This window comes from Babylonia areolata, chromosome 2 (genome assembly GCF_041734735.1).
Source record: "Babylonia areolata isolate BAREFJ2019XMU chromosome 2, ASM4173473v1, whole genome shotgun sequence".
NCBI lineage: Eukaryota > Metazoa > Mollusca > Gastropoda > Neogastropoda > Buccinidae > Babylonia > Babylonia areolata.
Window position 1 is genome coordinate 13,389,469 of NC_134877.1, and position 6,784 is coordinate 13,396,252.

A 6,784-nucleotide genomic window follows, 5' to 3' on the forward strand; every position below is an offset into this window, starting at 1 on the left:
GTGTGTGTGTTAGAGGGGATGGGGGTGAAACGGGGACACTGGCAATATCACCATCCATACCACCACCTCCGAGTCCTCACCTCCCCCCTCCCACCAGTCCACCGCCCCCCCCCCACCCCCCACCCCCCCAGTCCTTCACAAACGTCGATCTTCTAAAGGGCCAATGGGCCAGTTTTTGAAATAACCGGACAGAATACATTCATAAACTGGTTACAAAATGAAAAAAAATAATATAAAAATGCAAATGAATAAAGTGATGAATAAATATATGAACCATGCAGATGCGTTTGGATGAAAAAGCAATTCAAAGAGCGCAGTGTGTTTGTGAAAACCACATATAAGCACAAATCAACTGTAAAAGGCTGTATATGAATTATTGGAATATCAAACACGAAATGCAGTCATAACGCAGAAGTCTACTCTCGATCTCACTGAGTCTCTCTTTCACACACACACACACACACACACACACACACACACACACACACACACACACACACACACACTGCAAATCTGCGCTAGAATCACGTATACGCCTGAACCATCAATTAAGACCATTAAAAAAAACACAACTGATTACCGGCCACAAATTTCGTTTGACACTTGAAGGTAAAACTTGCATTTTGACAAATCGGAATAGAAGTGAATAATGCCAGAACGACTGAGCAGAAAGCAATATAAACGAATGAATGAATATTCGGATGAATGAATGAAAATCGCCCATCCGTTGAATTTCAGTACTGGGTCGGGTGGGTGAGAAAAGATTTGTGAAGCGAAGTACTGACAAACCCCTTGTGAACAACTTGACTGAATGTACATCGGCCGAGGGAAACTCGGTGGGGTCGCCGAGGTGGGGAGAAAAAGATTTGTGAATGAGTGAATGTCAGCGTGAAATGAAGCACAAGGCACGTGACACAGTGTGAACCGCTGTCCAACAGTTACTTGACTGCAGCCACGCTGGCTCCCAAAGGGAGCACAGAGCAGGATGTGCCACTTTCCTCTGCAAGGCCACACCGCTTTCTGTTCGCTCTGACATTGTCATGTGTGTGTGTGTGTGTGTGTGTGTGTGTCACGGTGTGTGTGTGTGTGTGTGTGTGTGTGTGTGTGTGTGTGTGTGTGTGTTGGGGGAGCTTCCCAGTTTTTAATCAAGTAAATGTGTGTGTGTGTGTGTGTGTGTGTGTGTGTGTGTGTGTGTGTGTGTGTGTGTGTGTGTTGGGAGGGATTTCCCGTTTAATCAAGTAAATTATAAGATACACTGAGTAACTCTAATTAGATTAATTCTAAGGAGAAAGCAAAGGGAGAGGACTGGGAAGGATGCCAGTGTAGGCGCATGGAGATTTTATATATCCCGATGAACATAAGATTAACATTGAGGTGAATCAAAATTTTGGTTTTGTGATATAATTTTACCAGTTCACATTCATAACTGAACTGTGTTTCTCTGCAGCATACCTTCCTTTTGTTGGCAAACTAAAACAAGTGTACATTGCAAAGTTTCTTTGAAAGGAAAACAGTGAAGGTTACGTAAGGCAGAAAACAGCAAGGTGTTGTTATCAACATTTAGAAGTCCTGGACTCGAGTATGTTAACGGTAGATATCCTCGTAGATAGGGCAAAGCAAAGAGGAGTGAAATTATGTTTATCTTCCAAGACACAAGAGAGAGACAGAGACAGACAGAGACAGAGAGACTGAGACAGAGACAGAGACAGACCGCAGACAGACGGACAGACAGAGACTGAGCTGTGATTTTGTAACAAACTATTTTCATGCAAACAAATCTAAGATAAGACAACTGAGAAGACAACATCATTTTCTTCAACACGCGACTGGAAAAGAAGTGCAGAGTTGACAGAGTTAAACGGGACTTGAATGACTGGTCAACATATTTGAGATAGATATGTGAATCAGAAATTCTCCTCAATTATCAGTCGGATTTGTTCGCAAAATATAATTGTATGCGACTGCCGACGCTGAGGCTGGGAAAGACAAACCCGGCTGTGGAGTCACGGTCGTTTGTCTGACATCATTCTGTATCTAAGAGATGAAGTCTGGAATTTTTCCGAAATATCTCATCACAATTCAGTTGGTGTCCAGTGTATACCGCCCGGCCGGTATCACTCGTTGGCCACTGAACACCAAGGTGATGTGACTCAGTAGCAGTGCACGGTCTCTTCTGGAGAGCGGCCTAAAGGCGACCTGATATCGCATATCGATTACTACTTCCACTGTTGGCGCCAGAACTACCACAGAACAGATGGATCCACGTGTGGCTGTGTATTTGCTTTTTCTGGGAATTTGGGGCAATGCGGCCATTGAGTCAGATGGGACTGACTGGAAGATGGAGCCGCAGATAAAGAAACAAAGCAACCATGTACCAAACTATCGCCGTATTATTGCTGTACGTTGATTTTACTAAGATCAGTCACACCTGTTTTGTTGAAAGTTCTCCCGCCTCCCACAACTTGTCAGACACGTGTGCTGACACCGTGTCCTTGATCTCCCGATCTTGAGCCGTGTTCAAGGTTACACAGTGAAGTGAGGGCAGGGGCGCCGCTCAGCGGCAATATGATGTGGGTGGGTTGTGGCCCCTGCTGGTGTTTGCACTTTTGCTCTTTTCGCTGGTCTGAATTATGCTGCTGATCTGGGATTTTATTCCCTCAGTGTGTGTGTGTGTGTGTGTGTGTGTGTGTGTGTGTGTGTGTGTGTGTGTGTGTGTGTGTGTGTGTGTGTGTATGTGTGTTCTTTTTTTTGGTGTGTGTGTCTGTGTTAATGTCTGTATAGTTGGTCGGTGTAAACTCTCCGCCGGCTCTCTCAATCATCAGTTTTATCACTCTCTTTCCTTCTATCTCTGTCTCTCTTCTAATTTATCTATCAAACACACACCCTGCCTTCATACACTGGTGGCACACAGACACACACACACTGACACACGCACTGACACACACACACGCGCACAGTCACCTGAAAAGGGGTTGTTTCCCATTACCTTTTACAGATGGAACACACACAAAAAAATCATCATTGTCATTCTTTCTCTCCGTCTCTCTGTCTCACTGTCTCTCTGTGCTAATCTCGCTACATCTTTCACCCCCGTCTGTCCCGACCTCACTCTTCTCTTCTTTTCGATCATTATCTTTTCCTTTCTTTGTTCTTCTTTTCTTTTCTTTTTCGTTGTAAAAAGGTTTTTAGTTTTTCTTTCATCCTCAATAAAACATTCCACTTCACTGATCTGAGTCCTCGCTCAGTATCTATGCATCTATCCATCTCCAACACACACAAACATACAAACAAATGCGCGCGCGCGCACGCACACACACACACACACTTGCACTCTGAGGGAAAAACAGAAAAAAACAACAAACAGAAACCACACAAGTGCGCATACACACACAGAGACACAGACACACACAACAAAACGGCAACAACAACAAATCACTGACACACACACACGCACACACACACACACACACACACACACACACACACACACGCACACACACACACACACACACACACACACACACACACACACACACACACACACACACACACACACACACACACTGACATCGGTGATGATTGCAAGCAGACGCACATCCAGTATAGCCGGCTCTGGCACCGACATCAAACAGAGCAGCAGCAAAAGATGCAGTGACACGGGGGAAGGGAATGAAGCGATGTGTAAAGTCTTTTGGCAGTGCATCCTTGCTGCCATCACTGTGGGGGATATGGTGGGATGCAGGGGGGTGAGGGGAATAGGGGTGGGGGTGGGGGCGTCGGGAGGAGGGAGGGTGTGGAGGCGAAGGGAGAGGGGTGGTTGAAGGTAGAGTATATGTCAGAAGGAATAGAAAGTGTGCGAGCGAGTGACTGATAGCACAAACCGTGGAAAAGAATTTTCACCGCTCTGATGGTGCTGGGGGTGGTGGTTGGTGGTTGGCGGTGGAGCTGGAGGTGGTGGTGGTCATGGTGGTGGTGGTGGTGGTGGTTGTGTGTGTGTGTGTGTGCGCGCGCGCGTATGTGCCGGAGTGTGCGTGCGGGCCGTCACATGTGTGTTTGTGTGTGTGTGTGTGTGTGTGTGTGGAGGGGTGGGGGGTGGGAGGGGTTTACCGTGAGTGTCTGTATCAATGTGCGCGTGTGCTGTGTTCCAGTAAGTGTGTGTGTGTGTGTGTGTGTGTGTGTGTGTGTGTGTGTGTGTGTGTGTGTGTGAGAGAGAGAGCTCTGTGTCAAGGTAAGTGTGCGCGCGCGCGCGCGTGTGTGTGTGTGTGTGGCGCGCGCGTTTGAGTGTGTACTTCTCCTCCGCCGGAGAAGTACCGTTTGAAAAATGAAACTACCAACTTGACAAGAATAGCATGCTATCGCTGTTTGTCTCTCTCTATCTGTCCCAGTCTCTCTTGCTTTCACTCTCTTTCCTGCTTCACCTTTGGCCTTTCCTTGTGCAGAAAATCATACCTGTGGGAGAATTTCTCCTTGTGATCTGCGGTCTTATGGCGCACGCGCGCGCGTCGTGAGTGTGTGTGTGTGTACTCAGTGTGTGTGTGTGTGTGTGTGTGTGTGTGTGTGTGTGTGTGTGTGTGTGTGTGTGTGTGTGTTACTAGTGTGTGCGTGTGCGTTCGTACTAGTGTATGTGTGTGCGGTGTGTATGTCAGTGTGTGTACGTCAGTGTGCGCGTTAGAGTGACAACAATGAGTATGTCATTATGTGTGTGAGTCTGTGTGTATATGTGAGTCTGTGATTGTGCATGTGTGTGTGTAGTGTGAGAGTGTGTGTGTGCACGTACGTGTGTATGTTGTCCGCTTCGTTCGGGCTCTATGTCTTACATTCACCAGTTCTTGGCAATACGTACTTACGAGTGTGTACTCATGATGAGTCAGCTTGAATCGATGTTGGTGAAAGTCAGTTGTTTTTTTCCAGCTGAGTGGTCACGGCGTCAGCACTTTCGGTTCTCACGTGAAAGATCCGGGACAATCAAACAATGTTCTAGTACAGTCCAGTTCTAGTCCGCTAGTGTCCATTCAAGTTCATCATGAAACCCCTGTTGACCAGTATTGAAAACGTTGGTATACACTTCAAGTTAAACAGTTCGTCTAAAAATAAATAATTATTGTAGTTTGGGCCGGGTGCTCCGCATCAAAGAACGTCTGCCATCAACTTAAACAAAGAACTATGTATACAAAAATACCCAAACATACAAACAAAAATTAAAATCCGAAATGATTGCTACTGTCTAAATTTAACTTTAAACCGACCTCGACATGCTTCACTGAAAACTTTTACGTAAATTATTACCAGAGCTCATCTTTGAAAATTTGACGTATTTCACACAGTGCCATTGTTAGTAAAACCATGATGCGTTGATTTGTATTCTTCTGCCGTGTTCAGTCATGAAGTATGCCGATCAGTGGGTGTACTTTGTGGAGAAATTTCCTCAGTCGTCGATTGTAGCTTTTGATATCATGTCCACCGGGTTGATCAACGATTCACATAATATTTTCCCAAGTGAATGTAGTTATCGTTTTATTATTGTTCATGTATTCAAAAATTTTATTTTATTTATTTACTTTTTTTTTTTAAATATTTTATTTTACTTTTTTTTTTCTCGAAGTCTGACTAAGCGCGTTGGGTTACGCTGCTGGTCAGGCATTTGCTTGGCAGATGTGGTGTAGCGTGTATGGATTTGTCCGAACGCAGTGACGCCTCCTTGAGCTACTGATACTGATACTGATATTGATCAAAAATACTTCTTTTGCTGTTACGTTGCTGGTGGTAGTAGTTGTGGTAGCTGGAGGAGAGCAGGAAAAAGAGGCCGGGTAGGAGTCGTAGAGGTTTGTGTGTGTGTGTGTGTGTGTGTGTGTGTGTGTGTGTGTGCTCGCGCGCGTGCGTGCGTATGTTTGTGTTACATTGATAAAGAGCACAGTAACATCCATCCACGCCCACTCTCTATCTAATCTGTTGTGCATGTTTCGCACAGGAAGCGATCAAAATTTTGATAAGAACCTGATGGGGAACAGCACACAGAACATGCCATGTTAAAATCAAGACGGAACGGCAAGCATACTTAGCTTTTTAGTTTTCTATTTGTGGCTGAGGAAAAATCTAAAAACAGATTCGGTCACTGATCGGAATGTCGAGAGCCACACTGACATCCTTAGGACGTGTATTCCGCAGCGACACAAAATGGCAAACAATCAGTTTCTTGTCCTCACGACAATACTGGATGACATGTGACCTGCAGTGTATGGGTTATACGTATATAGGCCTATACATTACTGAACGAGAGGTGGAAATTTTGCGAGGATCGGCCTATCTGTTTTCCAGATCGAGTGCTTCCCATGTCTGGTGTGTGGTGGTGGTGGTTATATATGGTGGTGGTGAGTGGTGAGTGTGTGGTCCAAAATGTCCCAGATGCGATGGTCAACTAAGGTCAATGTCACCAAGGTCAGGGTCAACGTAGGTCTGAGCATCCAATGACAAAGTCAAGGCTAACTTCATCAAAGTATAAATCTATCGATTCAACAAGAAATGACCTTGGATAACTTTGACATTGGATTTCACATCGGCGACCATGCAGTTCAGTCAATGGTTCAGACCTCGGATGATCTTGGTAACCTTGAATCGGTGACCTTGATCAAGGTGACTGATTTTTGTGACCTTGTAATTATTTGTTACCCTGACCTTGGATGACACTAAGAGACCGTGGCTGAAGCTGACGTCTTAAGGTGACGGTACCTAGATCTTGGTGACGATGATGTTGCATGGCTTAGTGACCCAGCTGTCTCATGACTCT